Source organism: Canis lupus, chromosome 30 (genome assembly GCF_048164855.1).
Source record: "Canis lupus baileyi chromosome 30, mCanLup2.hap1, whole genome shotgun sequence".
Taxonomy (NCBI): domain Eukaryota; kingdom Metazoa; phylum Chordata; class Mammalia; order Carnivora; family Canidae; genus Canis; species Canis lupus.
The window spans coordinates 33,354,933-33,374,702 of NC_132867.1; the positions used below are offsets into that span (position 1 = coordinate 33,354,933).

At 53.3% G+C, this 19,770-nt stretch overlaps 1 protein-coding gene and 1 long non-coding RNA gene across 8 annotated transcripts in view; one reads left to right on the forward strand and one right to left on the reverse strand.

Annotated features, from left to right (window-relative positions):
• Positions 1-19,770, reverse strand: part of RUNX1 (RUNX family transcription factor 1) — a 254,069-nt gene that overhangs the window by 19,899 nt on the left and 214,400 nt on the right. The gene's annotated exons all lie outside the window — the stretch shown is intronic.
• Positions 221-13,723, forward strand: LOC140621625 (uncharacterized). 2 transcript variants are annotated; one of them, XR_012021378.1, is made up of 3 exons: positions 221-9,856; positions 10,192-10,248; positions 10,502-13,723. It is a non-coding gene; the product is annotated as an uncharacterized lncRNA (long non-coding RNA). The 2 variants fall into 2 exon arrangements; XR_012021379.1 differs by having other exon boundaries at positions 10,506-13,723.

Sequence of the window (19,770 nt, forward strand, 5' to 3'; positions counted from 1 at the left end):
TGCCTGGTGAACATATAAACCCTTGGGGCCATCCTGGGGTTTTTTTCCCCAGAGGATTTTTTTCCCCCCTCTTTCTGTTTGGAAGACGGCAGGGTAGTTCCCAGGGTGCCCTTCAGATTCACCTCAGTCCTGGGTAGCTGGTATAATGCCCTCTTGGATGCCTCCAAACGCACAACAGGATATGACTCAGGGCTCAGAGATGTGAGTCAGTTTCCAGGGTGATGTGTCAGGGCGGGCCCGGTGGTGGCTTGCATCTCCCCGTCTGGGACCCTTGGGAGGGGGGATCTGGGCTCCCCTGCACACCAGGGGCTGCTCCCCTCCCCACCCCAGGCTCTGCTGCTACCGTCAGAGCCCCGTGCTGTTGGCCTTTGCGGCCCCAGGCGCTGGGTCCTTCCCAGCTGGGACGGAGGCGTTCCCCGGGAAGTCGCAGTGTCCTTCGGTGCCATTTCCTCCGACCTCCAGGGCAGGGAGTCCGATGGCAACAGGGCCCAAGAGGGAGGGCAAGCAGCCGCCTAGGAGCGCGCCCAGGTAGCAGACGCGGGACGGGCTATCAGTGAAACCCCATGATGATGTGAGTCAGCTCCTACCAGCTTTGGATCCTGGAAAAAGCGAGGTTGTGAAATAGCTCTGGTATTTGCCAACCGTTGTCTCTGCCGGCTACAGACCTCTTGGTTAGTCATGTACGGCTAAGACGAATTCATTGTTCCAGCAATTACTCCGGAGGGAAGCATCCAGCACCAAGCCCGGGCAGAGACCCGCCTGGGGATGCTGCGTTTTCAAGGCCTTCAGGGTTTTGAGGGGTCCTGTCTGGATGGCGGGGCCTGGGAGGTGGCAGGCTGCCTGCGGGAGGGAAGAAGGGGGCCGCGTGGCCACGTCTCCACCACGCGCAGTCCGGGTCCCCCATCCGGAGCCGGGCCCGGGGAGGCCCCGTGGCTTTGCGCTCAGGGCGCTGGGAATGCAGAAGGCCGGCGGCTCACCACAGCCCTCTTCCCCTCCAAAGCTCTTTCCTCATCTCTAGAAATGGGGGCACCCAGCCTCACCTGCCTCACAGGTGTGAGACTTAATTAATGTTTGTGGAGCAGCTTTGAGAGCCACAGATGAAAGGCACTCTATAAACGCAAAGTGCCGGGCCTCATTAGAGCTGCCAGACACTTCCCAGGGGAAACAGTTCAACTCTTGCCATGAGGCCTCTCCCCTCAGCCCCATCCGTCTGAGGCGCGTCTGGAAAAAGGTTCTGGACTCCGGACAGTTGTCTCTGACGAAGGGCTTGGGGGTAAGTCTCTGGCTTCTAGAAAAGCCGGGCCTGTGGATGCACACCTCCTGTCCTCTGCGGGCCTGGGGCGCCCAGGCAGAGGGAGAGGAGCCTTCGATTCCCACGGGCTGGAGGGAATCACGGTTTTGAGGGAACAGAAGGCACCTCCTGGCCTTCCTCTGCCCTCCCTTGTTGCCCTGTGCTGCATTGAACAAACATCCACTGCAGACTCCTTTTCCGGAAGGATCTTTCTGCCCTGAGCACGCTCCCGCGCTGATGCTACACGTGGGCCGCGCAGCTCCCGTCAGGCCAGCCCACTGGCCGTGTTCAAACGGTTCCACGGCTGCCCTCTTCGTTTCCTTCCATCCTTCCATTCTCCCCCAACGAAAACCTCAAAACGCGGAGGGCGAGGATGGCTCTCTGTTCCCATCCCCTCATTCCCTAGCCCCCTTGCCCTCTTCGCAGCTCCTGGAGAGGGAAGAGCCGGAAACACGGCGTCAACAGCTGGGAAGTGTTGGGCAGCCTCTGGCTTGGGATCAAGCTCCTGACGCAGAACGAGGACCCTCACTGGCAGGAAACAAATGACAGGCCCCTCAAAGACGGAAGCTACAAGCCAAGCAGGGGAGGCACGGCATCACCTGGGATTGCCCATGGCTAAAGAAGCGGAATCTTCCCGTGGAACATTCCAGGGGGTAGCACGTGTCATAAAGAGGACCATGCAGGTTTGAGCATCACTGGCCCGTGGCACAGGGCGGGGGACTGTCAGAGCCAAGCCACGGTCCAGACTGCGGCTGGGAGGCCCAGTGGTGATAGGGGTGGGGGTGCCCATAGGACTTCCCAGAGCGGCATCAGCGATCTCTCTGACTAAGCGGATTCAGTAAGCGCCGTCCCTCGGGCAGCTCCTATTAAGTAACATGGCCGAGCTTTCCTAGGATCCTTGTAATGCCCCAGGGTGGCCTAGCTTTGGGGTCTCAAGGGTGGCGGGACGACTGACCCCTACCCTGTGAGCTGTCAGTATTGGAGGATACGCTCTTGGGCCCAGCTCAGAACGGGGCCCGGCACACAACGTCATGTCATTTTGCACAGCCTGGCTTCCTCTGAGGCCACTCCATCCAGCTCTGGAGCGCCCAGCCCTCTGCGTCAGCGTGCCACCCTCCGGCCAACACCTGGCCTCAGACAGGTCCCTGGTGGGAGACACAGAGGTCGCGCGGGGCAGAGGTACCAGGAGGCCACCGTCCCCACCAGCCCGACCGTGGCTCTCCTGCTGTGCTTTCTCCCAGCCGCCACCCGAGATTTTGTGGTTTTATCAAGTCACAACTATTTGAACAGTGGCTGAAGCCCTTCAAGCAGCCTCTGTGTCCCCGGCTCCCATGTGGCACGGGCTCTAACGCATCCTTTCTGGATTTTTCGGCCAGACCCTCTGGTTTGAAGCAGCAAACTCCGAAGCACGGCATTCTAATAAAATCGGGAGCCATCCGAATGGGGAAGCAAGAACACAGCACAATACGCTATCTAGAGAGCACTGCAGGGAACCCGGAAGGGCGCTTAACTAGCCTTGGGTTTGTGTTACCCCCAAACATTTCCAGGATTTGGAAACCACGGCCTGGGACTGTCCCTCAGCGAGTCACAAGGGCCTGAGCAAGAGCATAGTTTGGGAGTTTGAGAGATTAAGAGAGAGGCCCTGACCCACCCTTCAGTGATTGTGTGCTGGGGCAATGACTTAAGCCCTTGGAGACTCAGTTTCCCCATCTGTGAGGTGCACAATGCCCCCGAACCCTTCCCCAGGGGTAATGTGGTCTCACAGTGAGCATGTGTGAGGTTCCAGCAGGTTAGCTAGGGGAAACAGCAGCCCTCCCTCCCCCCGAGCACCAGCCTCCCTCAGGGGGAGCACCACAGCCGCTCTGCCGAGGTGGCTGCGTGGCGGCCACATGCCACATCTCACCCCACGGGCCACACCACAGAACTCCAGAAGCTGAGCTTTGCAAATTGAGAAAAATGCACTGTCCTTCACCTTCCCAGGCGGGACGCCCACCGAGTGGCAGCAGCGCCTCCTCTGAGAGCTTGCATCCCGTGCTCCCAACTCCAAGGGGAGTGGGGTGAGTGTGCCAAGCTGGAGCGCCTGGCCTCGGTGCGCGCTTCAGCATTCTCCTGTCCCCCCACACTCACTGCCGGCTGTGCTGTCCCGCCGTGCCTTTTCTTCCTCTACCTGCACCCGCTTCTTGTTTTCCTTTTCCACTTGGTGGGGGCCTGGCTCCGGGAATTCCCAGCAGCAGGAGCCAGGAAGCCAGCACCCCAGGAGAACTGCCCCTTCTGCACCTCCTCTAGCATCCTGCCTTTGGCTGGGCCCAAAAACTCCATGTGCGCCTGGAGGGAGCAGCAGGCCTGGTGTGGTTCCCAGCCGTCCCTTCACCTCCACTGCTCAGATCTTCCATAATACTATGCGGCAAGACAATGAACTTCTTCCTCTTAAAGGGCACTGCCAGTTCAGTTGGCCTGGAAATGATGGCAGGCCAAGGACACCTATTTCTTTTCATATAAGAGGGGCCTCATCACCCCCCCCCCCCCCCGCCCACTGGAGACACAGGATTCACGGATGTACTGTCTTCTTCCGAGACACAGCAGGACGGGCCACCGTGAGCTCAGCAGCATCCTTCGTTCCTGAAACTCAACATGCCACCGACCCACCAGCTCTGGCTTTTTTTTCACAGACACCTTTTTGGAGGAGTAGCGTTCACTCTACTTCTTAAGCTCAAGGCTTCTCCATTTCATCAAAAGTCTCCAAGAAATGGCTCTCTTTGCGCTTCTCTTTATGCTCCAACAACTGCAAAAGCACTAGGATATCTGCCATCAGAGCAAGACGGCGAAGAAAGGCCAACAGTCTCCTCATTTGGTGGCAGGTTCCCATGTGAGTTTTGAGTTCTTTAGAATAACTGAATTTCTTTGGCTTGTGAGCAAGGGGGAGTCGCTCTCAACTTCTCCTGCTGGAGCGGGCAACCCCCTTTTGTCTGATTCCTCCCTGGCCGCCTTCTCCCCCACCTTCACGGGAGCTCTGCTCAAGAGGAGCTAGTTCACTTAAGTCTGCAGCCGGTTTGCACACCCCAAAGGACTGACCTTGGTGTGAACTAATTGGGACTGCCATAGATTAATAACACAGGTTGCTGAGGTGCACTTTTGCTGCATAAAGGAGAGCTTTGAAGATAAGAGCCGTGTGTGCTTTCACAAGCTCATCCCTGGTGCTCTGAACAAAGGACATAAACTAATAAAGTCAGATTCATCTAGGGGCAATCTACACTCGCAGAGGAATATCACCCCAAACTGATTCAGAAAGGCAAATGGAAATCTGCCGGAATTCTTTTAAACTCCAACACAGATCTCGATTTAAAAAATGACACACACACACAAAAACTCTTGGTAATAAGCAGACCTCTGATGATCTAAAGATCCACAGCTTCATTTATTGACTTAGAGAAAGTAAATGGCATTTCAAATACAACCTTCATACTTTAATAGATGAGGTCACCCTGAGAAAGATGATACCGAGCCCAGCGGTGGGAAACCTCCCTCCAGAGAACTGCTTTGATTTACAAGGTCAAGGAAGGCTTTCTCCGAGAAGCAATAGGTTTTCAGTGACTTGGACTAACATGGAAGAATTAAAATAATATAATAATGATGATGATGATAATAATAATAAAAATAAAAGTAGTGTCTGAGATAGCAGACTAGGAAACTCTTGCTCAACAAAAGGGATGATCTCTGGACAACAGAAGTGAAGTGACTACCAAGTAGAGATGCCCGAGCAACTCCGCTTTGTTGCAGGCATTGAGCTCCTGTGTGGACGAGGAGATCCTTGTGACTTTCCCAGACTGCTCTCAACAGGGGCTGTTTCTTCACCAGGGGACACTGGACAATGTCTGGAGGTATTTTTGGTTGTCACCACTAGGGTGAGGAGTGCTACTGGCATCTAGAGGGTGGAGGCCAGGGGTGCTGCTAAATATCTTACAACACACAGAATGGCCCCCCATGGTGGAGAATGATCTGGCACCAAATGTCAGTGGTGCCTTAGAAAGATCCAGCCCAGGCTAGGCACGCCCCGCCCCGTCCCGCCCAGGCACAGAACAGATGCAACTCAGGGGTGCGAGGAGATAAGGGGTGTGCTGGGAACATTCTGGAGCCCTGGTGGGCACCAGGGTCGCTGGAGGCCATTGCCCGCGTGGCACCAGCTGTCACACTGTGCCCAGAGAGCACTCCGTCCCCAAGCCAGGATTTGGGATGACTCTTTCTCACAGCCCCATGGCCTGGCACCCAGACTTGGGGCTGGCACGCCGAGTCCTGAGTGAGATGCAGGTGTAAACGACCAACAAGATCACTCCTGAGCTGACCGTCAGCTTTGCCACCTGGGAAGGGACAGGCCAATGCTTGCCTTTCCCCAGCTTCCCGGGCATGAGTCACATGTAACTAGATAATGATGCAAATCACTGTCAACATTTCTAAGGTTTCATTCCAACGTCTCATGGAATGAGAGTGCAGAAAGCAACCTCTGAGACTTTCTGAGCCAGCCCCACCTCGGAGAAAGCCGAGGCACGGACAGGTGAGGTGACTCTCTCTGCTCCCCACTGCAGGCTGGTGACGGGGCAGGGACAGACCTTCTGGTTCTTTGTAGAGGGCTGTTTCTTAACGTGTGATGTTCGAAGCCTTTACCCCCCACCCCCACCCCCACCCTAGTTACCACAGACTGACAAAACTAAAAAACTGGTCTGAACCTCAAAAAAAAAAAAAAAAAAAAAAGAGACAAAGGAAGGAAAGAAGGAAGGAAGGAAGGACAGACATTGCCAAGCATAGCACCCAGTGGACACAGCGGAAGGGAACCTTTTTCCTGCTTACAGGCCTGGAATTCTGAGCTCTGTGGGGCTCACCGGGGAGTCCTTCCTCCATGTACATCCCTTTTCTACCCTGAAACTGAGCCCCAACACCCCCAAATCTCCAACAAAGCCTGGTGTCCATGTGAATTCACGACAGACCCAAGTCAAAACCAGGGAGGGAGGGAGGGAGGGAGGAAAGGTATAGCATTTCCCGCCGTGCCCCCTGTGTTTTGGGGTGGGTGGGGGGAAGGCAGGCTTCCAGAAACAAGGAGGTGGCAGCAAGGATCCTATCATCGCCCTGGTTCCGCCTTTTCTTCTAATGGCCTCAAACCGCCAAGTGGCTGTGACGCGAGCATTTGAAACCCTTTTATGGAAAGTGCCATACCCTTTTCTGCTCCCATCACTTAAAATAATGAGTTAGCCGCACTTGTATTAGTCTGTCTTTCAAGTGGATTAAATTCACGGTCTCGTTCTCCTGCAGTCTCGCAGGCTTTGGCCTGGCTGTCTGAATCTCCAGATTAGACTGATGAGCACATGCCAGACGGCAATGAAACGCAATTACCTAGGCAAACTTTTGAAGGATTTGAGCCCTGGGGCACAGGCTGTTTACGAAAGACGAACAGCACCGTTTGTACTGAGCAGGACCAGTTGCCTCCGTCTTTTTGAGTTCTGGATCCCGCCTGCCACTGGACTCCGGGCAGGATTTCTCGGGGCCAGATAACATCAGGCTTCTGTCCACACCTCTGTACCTCAGGGTCTCTGCTGTTTTTTTTCAACAAGAAAATGCAAGTACCAACAAAAACCTATTATAACATCTCCTTTTGTGCTCACGGACTCTCTCTCTCTCATTGGTTTATTTACTTATTTATTTATTTTTTTGTATTGTGTACCACCCCAAAAAAGGCAGCGAGAAATCATCCTATAGCCGGCCTGGCGCTGCAACAACATCTTTGGAAACGAACAACCTCTCTAATAAACAGGAACTTCCCGTCTTTGAAAAAAAAAAAAAAATTGAAAAACCAGCAAACCAGTCTCAACAACACGTCCGAAGTACTTTACCCTTGACGGGAACAAAAGAGGCTTCTGAGGAGCTGAGGGGATAGGAGGCGAAGAAAGCGAAAGGGAGGGTTGACCAAGAGGGTGACAAGTGGCCTCCCCCCCACCCCAACACACCGATGGCCCAGGGTCTGTTAATTTTTCAGACAGACGGGCGGGCCGGCACAGGAGGGTTGGAATGTCCTTCGTCCACCAGCTGAAGACCATAAGGCGACACCACCCAGGGGGACGGGATGGGGGTGACTCAACACTTGTCCTCTGTCATAGGCTCGGAGCGAAGCCATCGAGGTGGCAGAGGTGAAATGTCTCAGTGCTGGGGGACAGGAGGCCCCCGAGGCCGGGCAACTGCCCGTTTGGGAAAGAAGCTCGGTTACAGGTGGGCGGGGAGGAGGGCCACCAAGGTCAAGGGTGAACTCCGAAAGATGGATCTGAAAACTGCCAGGACCAGGAGGAATCAGGAATGGTTTTAGGGAAGGAGGCGACACAGGGACACACCTGAGTGTGGGGGGAGGGGCGGAGCACAGGTGTGTGTGGGGGAGGCAGCAGTGAGGTGGGGGGAGGGAGCGCCAAGGAAACAGCGGATAAACGGCCTATTCTTCCTTTGGGGTCCACATCTCTCATTAAAAGTGTAAAACCAGGTTCAGGTGTTTGGGAGACAGCGTCAGGTGAGCTGTCTGAGGAGCAAGGCAGATGGAAGGAAAGACGGTGACACACAAGGGAGTCCGGCCTGGGGCAGCCAAAGGAAGCGTAGCTCACCAGCTTTAGCTAACAGAAGACTCTAGAAGGTAATGGGGTCAGGAGGTCAAGAAGCACAGCAACTTCCCACCTTTTTCCTTGTCACAGAAGTGAAGGGAAAGGGGCGGCTATGTTGTCGCCTGGTGGGACCACCTGGGCTCCCTCCCCCAGGCTCCCGGCTGGGCTCCAGGAGGAGGAGGAAGGGTAAGCCACAGAACCAAGAGGAAGCAAGGCTCTGCCCCAGCACTGGTGCTTTGGGAGGGAGGAAGTCACTGGGGGCAGAACTGTTTGGAATTGAGATTAAAACGTGTCCATCACCAGTTGTGACCTGCTGTCCTGAGAGCAAGAGAAATCTTCCTCAGTGACTCCCCCCTCATCCCTTACACTGGAGCTCTGGGCTAGGGTCGCGGGGGCCCGGAGAAGTGGAGACACAGCTCCCGCCGGCCCGAAACTTCGAGGCGAGCCTGTGGCTCTTGGAACCATGAGTGGAGGTGGGGAGGAGAGGGTGCAGGTGCTCGGGGGCTCAGGGATGCTTGGAGAGCATCTTGACGGTGGGTTTCGAGGTCTGGATGATCTCAAGGCACAGAGGGAAAGCTTGGGTCCTCATGGCCAGGAGCCCACGATAGGGTGGCAGCAACGTGCACCCTGTTGGGTAACGAACGGGGCGAGACGTGGGGAGATGGTGGAGGGCCAGCCCCCAACCGATGGGCCCGGGAGCAGAGAAGATGGGCCAGTTGATGATCATCGGAGGGGAGAAGCTGTCCCGGAGGAGAGGGAGCAGAGAAGTGCCCTGAAGAACGGGGTGGGTGTTTAAGAGGCCAGAGGAGGAGTCCCATAAGGCAGGTGTCACAGAGACATCCGTGCTCCAGCCACCCTCCCCAACCCCGCCCCGGGTCTGCTCCCCGTTTCAGAGCACGGATGGCTCAGAAGAGATGGAAACCTCGAGGCCCAGAGAAAGGCAGAGGCCTGGCTGGCGAAGGAGCCAGGAAAGCACTGGTTAAAGTGGTCTCAGCAGGATCAGGTTTGGTTTCTGTATCGGGTCCTCCTTGGCCATCGGATGGCCTGAGGGGCCCACGTCGGCTTCCTCAGCCACCACCCTCCAGAGTGGCCTCAAAGAGGAGGCTCTGCGGCGTCCACCCTGGCCTCCCGGAAGGCCACGGTCTTAACAGTGATGCCACCTCCCAACGGCCCGGGGTCTTGGCACGTGCTGTCGCTCAGGGTCACACGGAAGGGGTTCGACCCTGGCAGGAGGGAGCCGGAGGCCCCCAGATTTTCTGTCCCTTCTTGCTGCTCCCCACACCTCTGTCCGCTGCCTCCCGGAAAGTGGTCCTGGGGGAGGCCGGCTGATGGGCGCAGAGGGAGACCAGGGCCGCTGAGTTCAAAGTGATTTGCTCTGAAGTCCCGGGTCTCAGATAAAATAAGGAGCGTGCACATTTTCCGGGCTGTGTCTGAGGCCGACGCTGTGAGTCAGCAGTGGGACTTGGCCCTTGAGCCGTTTTTCGGAGGTGAAAGGGTGGGGACTGCCTGTTTCTCCTGGAGGAGGACAAGCGGGGCCGAGTGACCACTGGCACCTAAGTGCGTCCCCGCTCAGGTAAGAGCCTTGCTTACGGAGAGGGATGCAGAGGGGTTCGCCGAGCTACTCAAGCCCCCAAGACATGACAGTTCCACGCGGGGGGAGTCACTAGGTGCTAGCGTGGGGCCTCCTGTGGGTGCCTGGCAGCAAAGGGTAGCTTTCACAACGCCTGGAAACTCTTTCCTTGATTTTTATCCCAAGGGCCACCACACCGTGCAGTCCCACGCAAAGCAAGTCATTTCAGGGTGGCTTTGACTGAATGATGATCACTCACAGCCATCAGCCTTGAGGGCTCCTGACCTGGACCCAGAGAAGGCCCTGCCCGCTGGCTGCCTCGGGTCAGGGTCTCTGGAGAGCTGGATTTGCAGAGGGTCCAAAGACGTACGTGCTGGCGGCCTGCTGTGTTCTCTGTGTCGATAAGAAGGGACAGGAGGGCCAGAGCGGGGACAGAACAGTTTGCTAGGTCATCAGTGAATAATCACTCAGAGCTGGGGAAAGCCCTCTCCTGCCTGCCCCAGTCACTAAGATGTCAGCAGTGGAAGGGAAAAACACAAGAAGAGAAAAACCTTTCCTGCACAGACCCTGTTCGTGTGGAAAAAGCTCAGATTCCGGCCCTGGGGTGGGGGCTATAGCCACCCCCCACCCAAACCCCCCCTTCTGTTCCACTGTGTGGCTCAACCCCCCTTGATGACTGTGGGGTTTTTTTTCTCCAACAGGCCCTGAGCTTCTTGTTTTGCAGTGGGAAATTCGCCTTCATAAGAGGGCTACTGTTGGTATTGTTTGTTTGTTTTGAATTTCCAAAAATAAGGAAAAGTTTATAAAATTGGGGGGGGGGGTGGGCAGGGGAGAGGGGGAAGGAGAGGGCAAGAGAGGCAGCTGACCCCAGCATTTCCCAGTCTCGCCTTGGCTTCTCCCTGGCCCCCAGATCCCACCGCCCCCCCGCCCCTCCCTGTTCTGAACGTGAAAAATAAGCAGCCTGAGCCGCCTTGACTGGAGATGTGTCTAACAAGGCCCTCATTGTCTCAGACAGGTGTGAGATTGGACTTGATCTGAGGCCAACACCTCCAGTCCCGGAGCCAGCTCCGTGAGCCGAAAACATGCACCAGCCCTCCAGTAATACCACTGCAGCCAGCCAGAGTCTCAACAATTTAAGGCTTAACACACACAACATAAATCAGCGGAGGATGGACCAGCCGACCGGCAGCTTCTTGGGTGGATGCCTGCAGACAGTCTGCAGATCAGACCCTGCCTGTTTGGGTTATTTGAGACCTTTTTTTTTTTTTTTTTTTTTTGAGGTGGGGGTAATATAAAGATGAGAAACTGGGTGGAGCAGTGCGCAGGCACACTGGTGTTTGCCCTATCTTGTTCCAACAGCCCCTCTTTCACATAAGTGCTGTTTTGCAGGGACTCCTTGGGAAGGTTCCCTTTGCTGTAGCCAAATACCAGGAATGTGTTCAAGCCGGAGAGGACGGGCAGGAAAGCTAAGCCCCTGGGCACAGGAGCTGGCTGTGTGATAATCGGCAAGTCGCTTAACCTCTCTGGGCTCCCGGGGCCTCCTCGAGCTAATGAGGGCGCTGGTCATCTCGTTTGGGTCCAGCTTTCTAGGATTCCCTCGTCTCCATGATCAGAAGTTCACGGTCACTGTAAAATCTGCCCAAATCAGGGGAAATCCCGACCCTTGGGGGATAGTTTGCGACACCGCTGAATGCCATGTTTCCGAGCGGGTCTGATCCTCTGAGTAAGAAAAGGCCACGTCACAGCATTTCCTTCCCTGCCTCCTCCTCTGGCCTGTTCTTTAGAAACCTGTGGTCCTCAGACCATGCGAGGCCTCCTGGAGCTGAAGCCCCAGGGGGCTGCGGTCAAGACAGGACAAGAGCCGTGGGGTGCAGGAGCTGAAGATGTGCTAGTTAGCGCAGGGCCTCAAGGTCCCTGGGTTGCTTTTTGTTTTTTAATTTTAAAGATTTTAGTTATTTATTTATGAGAGAGACACAGGCAGAGGGAGAAGCAGGCTCCCTGCGGGGAGGCCGATGCGGGACTCGATCCCGGGACCCCAGGATCACGCCCTGAGCTGAAAGCAGACCCTCAACCACTGAGCCACCCAGGCGTCCCCCGGGGTCGCTCTTTGGCAGACGCTGGCAGCGGGACTGTCGCTGAGCACCAGGCCCCTGGCCCCGGCTCCCCCAGCTGTGGCTGCCGGCCGCCCCGCCGCGCTCGCACACCTGTCTGCGGGCCTCCCCGTGGCCCGCCAGCCCAAGCCGCCAGCAGGCTTTCAAGGCCCGGGCCTGTGGGCGGAATCGGCCCAGGGAGGTATTTACTTAAAATCACACAGGAAGGTGAAACTCGGTTCAAAGAAATCCTTTTGTAGATGGTTCATTAAAAACAGCAAAGAGGCTGACCATTCACATTCTCTGAATGTGTCCGATTCATGCAAGTAAGGGCCGGGTCAGGGTTCATCTGTGGCTGCTGCCCAAGTCGGCCCTGTGGTCGGGGAGTGTCCTGTCAGCCCCTCTGCAGCTGTCTGCTGTCCCCCGGGGAGCAGGGCTGAGAAGGACAGAGGTGATGGCCTTGACGTGGGTACTCTGTCCTTGCCTTTTAGGGAAGCCCCGACTCCTTACACGTGGACTTTCAGCATTTTGGAAATGGAGGCGTAAAGAAGTGCGTGACACAAAATCCAGCCATGGGGGCCCATGATCCCTCGAGGAGACAGCCCACTTCTAGGAAGTGGCCGTGGAAGGCAGCGCACGATTACACGTCCTCACGAGCATTCCATAGCGACGGCAGAAACTGTATCCTGAGGCCCCCTCCAAGGCAGGGACGGGATGCACCAGTGGCACGAGCCCTGGACCAGGAGTCCCAGGATGGGGACTTCAGGCCTGCCTCCAACCGGGCCAATCCCTGTCCTGCCCCGGGCCTCCGGTGGCTCATGAGGGAAAGGAGGGCCTTTGAGCAAAGATGCGTAAGGTCCCTTTCAACTCTAACTTCACCATTCCCATCTGATCTTTGGGGAGCAGTGGTTGTGGGCTCTCCCACTGGGAGTTCACCCAAGGAAATGGCACTTGACTGAAGGCGCTGCCATAAAACCACTGCGGGGCTACTGTCCTCCTGCAGGACAAGGAGACCCTGGAGGTGATGCTGTGTGGCTCATCTGGCAGGACGGACGGATTGTAACACCCTGGTGAGACACCACCGCCACCAACGCGGGTACAATGCTAGCAGTGAGGGCAGCCCAGGTGGCTCAGCGGCTTGGTGCCCGCCTTCAGCCCAGGGTGTGATCCTAGGGTCCCGGGATCGAGTCCCACATCAGGCTCCCTGCATGGAGCCCGCTTCTCCCTCTGCCTGTGTCTCTGTCTCCTCTCTCTCTCTCTCATGAATAAATAAATAAAATCTAAAAAAAAAAAAAAAAAACAATGCTAGCAATGAGAGTAAAACGAATAACAGCAACCATTTATTGTGTGCAGTGTACCAGGCTCTATGCTAAATACTTGACAGAAATATATCTCAAGCCTCGCAGCAGGCTCCTGCGGTAATGGGAGAAAATCCATGCAACTGCTCACTGCGTGCCAGGCATCCAGGGCATATCCCTATTAACTCACTTATGCTCCCATCTCTCCAGTGAGTCAGGTACCGTCATCACCGTGCCCATCGTACAGATGGGGAGCAGTGGTGCAAAGGACTTCAGTCATTTTGCCAAGGTCCTATAATTATCCAAGCAGCCCAACCTGAGATTTGAATTCCAAAGTCCATACCCATAGCTATTACTGTCAATTGATAGCTCCAGCTTCTGCTTGCCTCAGAAAGTGCATTCTGGGGGCTCTCCTGTTTTTCTGAATCCCTTCTGATGATAAGGTGGGAGAAGCAGCCATATCCTGACTAATGGGATAGATGGACAGAAGAACAGGCATTGTCTTGACATCATCTCCAGGCCACTGTATCTCCCTCTGAGGGAGCCATGAATGACCAGGGAGAAAGTTTGAAAAATACGAGAAACTCCTTACAGACCTTCTAATGTATCTCCCCCTACGAGCCCCCTCCCCCAAGGCGTGAAAGAATCAAATGAGGAATTCGGGAAGAGATTCTGGAATAAGAGTAACAAGATTTCCTCTCCCTTCCACCTGAATTGGCCATCTGTAATTTTGCACAAATTCAATTTTAAAGTCATGCTTTGTAATTTGTGGAAAATCATATTAAATTAAACAGATCCACGTCTGGGCAATGACTTCTCTCATTTAGCAACATATGGTGCCTCAGAACGCCCGATCCCACAGCAAAAATATTACCAAAAAAAAAAAAAAAAAAAAAAAAGGTGGCCTTTTAATCACAGGCAATAGAGTAGAGGTGTTCTCGGACATCCCTACTGGCTTCCCTGAGAATGTTAGGCATGACCGTTAATCTCCAAGAGCTGCAGTATCCAGAATTACGGAATGTTAGCATTTAAGACGACGTCTCTAACCGCTTAGATGGGGGGACCCGGACTGGCAGTCAAGGGAACAGCGGCCCTGGCCACGCGGTGGCTCTAGGCCCGCGCAGGTGCAGCAGGCAGGACCTTCAGGACCGTGTCGTGCACCTCGAGGGGTGGCAGGCGGTGGGGATTAAATGAACACACATCGGTCCTTTCTGTAACTGTGAGCTCTAACTATTTTGTTCCTGCCTTTGGTAAACCCGCGAACCAGGTGATGGTCCTTGTCATGATTCGCTGCAGTGAACTGCTCCAAGAACACCCCAGTGTAGACACCATCACAAACATACACTGCAGGTTCAAAACCGGGGTGGGTGGCGGTGAATAAGTGCACGTTTCAAACACTTGGGGCTTTCACCCCAAAGATACCAGCCCTCTCGTTCCAGCGACAGAAGCATGGCTGAAAATGCAGGCAATGACAGTTCTACGCAGCCGGCAATTTACCACATCGTACGGATGACGATGAACAGACCCCCAGAGAAGCGATCTAAATAAACCACTTAACTGGCAGAAATGCCAAGTCGAGCCCTTGCACTTGTGCTGACTTTTACAGATATTTTAATAACTTTATCATGTAATTTGCCATCCGATCTTGCAGAGAGATGCGCTAATGGAGTGCAAGTGGCCACACAGCGCCATAACCCCATGAGACTTAATAATAACAACCCGGTTTGCTTCCCTTGTATGTATGACCTGCGCCTCCCAAAAATGCAGTCGCTAGCCAGATGATTCCCACCTCCCTTTTTACCTTGAGATGTTCTTTCACCCCCTCCCCATACTCTTGCAAGTAAGTGTATATAAGCAGCCGTCCCAAAGATGGAAGGGGGGATTGGCACAACCTCAGCTATCTGGGCCTTGTATCTGGCCTCGGGCTGAGTCAGATAGAACAGATCAAGCTGTCAGTAAAGAAATGTCCTCTGCGGCCACCAGCAAGTCATAGACCTGGGAGCTTTAACTGTCAGATGGGTGAGCTGCTCACTCCCAGGGTGGTGCCGACGCACAGGCCTTCCCTAGGGATGCTCTGCCTTTACGATACCACTGGTGGTCACACCCAAACCCCAGAGCTGAAGGATCACAGGGCCTCCTCCCCCAATCCTCCCAGCAGGACTGAGCTCACCACTGCAGTGACCCAAACCCTGTTAACCGCACGGATCACCCTGACCTATGCACGCGGAGACTCAGCAACCTTGGGTGGAAGGACCAAGATGATGAGCCGCAAGGAGCACCAGGTCAGTCTGCGGTGTGCGTTTTAAAGCTCAGGTTTTGGGGCTACCCAGTAGCCATCAGGTGACGTGAGCTGCACCGGACGGTCCTCTAGCACCCCTCCCCCGTCTCGTTCACACTTCCTCCAGTTGGAAAAACGGAGAAGATTGGGAAAAATTCTCTCCGTCTTACAGAGAATCACCTTTACAAAAAAAGGAGTAAACTCTGGCTGTTGATCACAATTGGAAGATGTCTTTCAAAATCTTGATACTATCTTTGGAATGTTCTAGACTCTACATATGACCCTAAGACGTTGTGAATAATGATGGTGCCCAGCACTGTGGCACTTGAGCCTGTGTCTGGAGGAAATGACCCTCTTCTCCGCCCAATATCTCGTTTGGGGACTGGGGTGTCCGATACAGTTTTGTCCTGAAAATGCTGACTTCTTTCAAACATAAATATATGATCCCGTGCCTCATAGGGCAGCTGGAACTGGCTAATACTCAATCTGAAGACTTCCCATAGCTTGATAATTAAAAATTGACTGGAGAAGAAGTAGTACCTTCCCCCTTTTCTCCCCTTGTCAACCCTCAGTTGTGCACAAAGAAACAGAAAATAAACACGATTGGCCAATGTTTGTTTTTAGGGTGAGTTCTATACTATTCCTTAAAAAAATTATTTTATTTACTGCGGTTGGTAACTGAATCTCTGGTATCAAAACATAAAATGTTCTGCCAAAAAGAGATTATGGAAGAAAGGCCTATGGAAAGAAACTGGGTTTGTCAGTGAAGATTTCATTTACAGGCGTTTTGCAATCCGTACCTTTAATCTCCGTAACAATTGGGCTGTTCTACTGCTTTGGAGGCGATTGTTAAATAATAAGAAAGCTCCTGTGGGGCTAAGGCTTTTTTTTTTTTTTTAAGATTTTATTTATTTATTCATAAGAGACACACACACAGAGGCAGAGACACAGGCAGAGGGAGAAGCAGGCTCCATGCAGGGAACCTGACGTGGGACTCGATCCCAGGTCTCCAGGATCACACCCTGGGCCAAAGGCAGGCGCTAAACCACTGCGCCACCCGGGCTGCCCCTGGGGCTAAGGCTTTGAACATAAAATGCAAAGATATAAAAAACAAGGAAGCACAAAGGTGGCTCTCGGAGAAGCCCCCTGCCTCTGTACACTTTACCCCAAAGGCCTGGCAGCGTGAGGCCCAGGGAGCGTGAGGAAAGACAGATGTCACTAGGGTTCCTCAGCATTATTTGACTCCTACATGTTGACTTTTTGCAGAGCCCTAAGACATGTAACTGAATTACAGTGGGCCTGCGTTTCAGCTCCATGATGCGAGGAAAAATAATGCAAATGAGTAAAACCAACTCATTTTGGGGAACCACTACTTACGAGAAAGCACAGTAGCTTTCTAGAGGGGGCCTTGCCTTCCTCCGGGCATGTACCGTTTGTTCCTCCCGTGGTAGGATCTTTTGGTAAACTTTGACACGACTTTATGGCCGTAGTCAAAGTTTCTTTTTTAAATATCCAAATTTGAAAGGCTATCTTGGGGTGATTTGTAAATTTGGGATTATGAGGTAGGTATGCAAAGCGAATCACCAGCCTTTCAAAATGGGCGTCTGGTCAACCATGCCTTGCCATAAAGCCATTTTTAAAAAGGCAGCTTGTCCACAACGGCAGTGACATGCCGAGCCCCGGGGAGGTCAAATTCTTGAGTCCATCCCAACTGGCTGACTTCCTGTCACCTTCTGGGCCTATGCTTACCACCATCCACCATGTCATGAGCTGCTGCGGGGCTGCTTTGCTCCCATGACATAGGGCAGAGGGCCCCCTTTCCCTATCCAGCCCTGCTGCACAGACGCTCTAGAAAATGTTAAGAGATGCCTGATGTCCTCTAGGAAAAAAAAAAATCATACATTTTCCTGCCTGGGAAATAAAAATACCATGATACCGAGTTCCAGCAAGGATGGGCTGAAGTGTTGGTAGCCAGAACAGGTGACTGAGGCATTCAGCACAAGACACCGAGCCCATACCTACCTGCCCATAATAATATCTGTTCTGGGGTAGGGGGGACAGAGGGAAGTTATTTCTAGACTCCCCTGCTGCCTTCTATCCTTTCTACCTTGGGAGAATGGGTAGAAGGTTGGCCCCTCCAAAAGGGGTGTCCAGGTTCTGACCCATGGAGGTGTAAATGTGACCTTCCCTGGAGAAACAACCTGCAGGTGCCATTCAGTGAGAAGAGATGAGAGTCTTCTGGTTTATCTGGGTGGGGCCTAAATCCAATGGCACGTGTCCTTATAAGACACAGAAGAGAGGATGACATAGACGAAAAGGCCATGACAAGATGGAAGTAGAGATAGGAACAATGTAGCCACAAGCCAAGGGATGCCTGGAGGCACCGAAGGCTGGAAGGACAGTTCCCTAGGGCTTCAGAGGGAGCACGGCCCTGCCCACCCCTTGGTTTTGGACTCTGGCCTTCAGAACACGAGATCAGAAATTTCTGTGGTTTTAAGCCACCAAGTTGCAGCAGCCACAGGAAATGGAGACGTTTGGTTTGGGGATGCGGAGCTTACCAGCTAAGAGTTGTTAGTGGTATCCTCGGGCTGGCTCTACGGCTCACCATTTCATGCTTCGCAGTGGTGCGAGGATCCAAGAATTAACTGTTACTCCTATTTTGCAGATGGAGACACCTAGGCTTTAGGAAGTTACGTCCCCTGCCAGAAGTCCTATGGCAGTACGTGGTGGGGGCCAGGTTGGGCCCAAGGTGGCCTGCCTATGGAGCCTTCACTCTTAGCCACCCTGCGCTTTGCGGGACATTCGGTTTTCAAGCTTAGCTCTCCCGCCGATTAACCCATCGCTATCAAGTGAAGCCTCCAACTGCAGTTTTATTAAAAACTCACTCTTCTGAACAAAACCTTTGTCGGCGTGTGTGCGCTCCCACACGTGCGCGCCGGCCCACAGATGACAAGAATGAGGGGAAAGTTCAGAACGTATCCAATCCTCAGAAGGAATATTTTATCATTGAGATCAAAGCCCTAAAGTGAACTGTTCTTTCTTGTAATGAGAAAAGATGTCCACAAGGCATTACCAACATGCTCTGGAAAACACGGTCTGGTCACCTTGAACGACATCCACGAAAACGTTTGGTGTGAAAATGCAGGCCCGCTAAAATGTGGTTTATGATGACTAGGGTGCTGACAGCCGGCCAGGCTGGCGGCTCCTTTGAAGGGCTGGTTTATTAAGTACTTAGCTGTGCGGTGCTTGTAAATAAATACAGGGCAGGCATTTGAGCAGTGCTGTTCAAGGGGGTTCTGCGTCGGTAGCGATGCCTCTCCACCAACAGAGTGCGGACCGCTCGCGTAAGGCTGGCTGCCCCTCCAAGGAGTGAGTGGAGGGCAGGGGTGATAGACACAGTGCAGCCGTAGCAGGCTCAAGCCACAAGGGCACAAAGGGTGCAGAGGCTCTGGGGCCTTTTTTTCAAGGAGAAAACCAAGAGTTAGCTTTCTTCCCATCCTACTTTCTCCTTTTCCAAATGTCTATGACGCAATTCGTTAGTATGAGCTTTTCAACCTTTCCTGAAACCTAGAGTTTACACTGCACCAGCCAAGAACACAGAAAACCTGAACCGGGTTCTCGATTCCTGCCTTGGGAGGGCTTCTAGCTCCATGAACTTCGACCGTCCACCTGCTTGGGAGAAGCAGGGACAGGACACAGCGGTGGCACCCATCGGCTTGCTCCTGCCCTGCGCGTTAGCTCTTCATCGTGCGCCCATTCCACCCTTTCCTTTTTCCCTCCCTTCCTGCCCTTCTTGCACTCATTTATTTATTTTTTATTCATGGGGATACCTGATTCCGGCTGGATTTCAATCGTGTGAAGATTTTGTTGTAAACCTTGAAAGGCTCTCAAATTCTACTATACCTAGATAAGAGTTATTTTTAAATCATTCACTTTTCACGTTTACAGCGTGCCTTCTAAGTTGACTCCTAGCACCCTATTTCACTTTGTTGTGTAACCATTAAATGACCACTTACAGGTTTATACGTGCAAAGTTCTGGTGGTTTTGCCTTTTAAGATTTTATTTATTGATTCATGAGAGACACACAGAGAGAGGCAGAGACACGGGCAGAGAGAGTAGCAGGCTTCCTGCGGGGACCCTATGTGGGACTCGGTCCCAGGACCTTGGGATCATGCCCTGAGCCGAAGGCAGTCGCTCAACCACTGAGCTACCCAGGTGCCCCAAATTTCTGGTGTTTGACGGTAAGGCCCCATCCCCACTTTGATTTTGAACTTCTAGAAGAAGAACGAAGGAGAGAGAAAGAGACAGAGAAGAAGAAGTAGAGAAAAGTGCTATGCAGTTGGATATTTCACCCCCAAGGCTGGAAAGGGGATTTGTCTCTCCTCCTACAGGGAAGTGGAGAGGCTTTTTTTCCCCCTTTTGTCAATGCAGCTGGTAAACACTGACATAAGTAACCCTGTTTAATAGCTGAGAACAAAGTCAATTCATATCTCCAAAAAGCTTCACAGACAATAGTACCAGAGAACATAGTCTTTCCAAAGTAACTTCAACCTTCGGGGAAACACTATCAACACAAAAATCACTGGAATTACTAAAACTCAGGAGGTGAATCG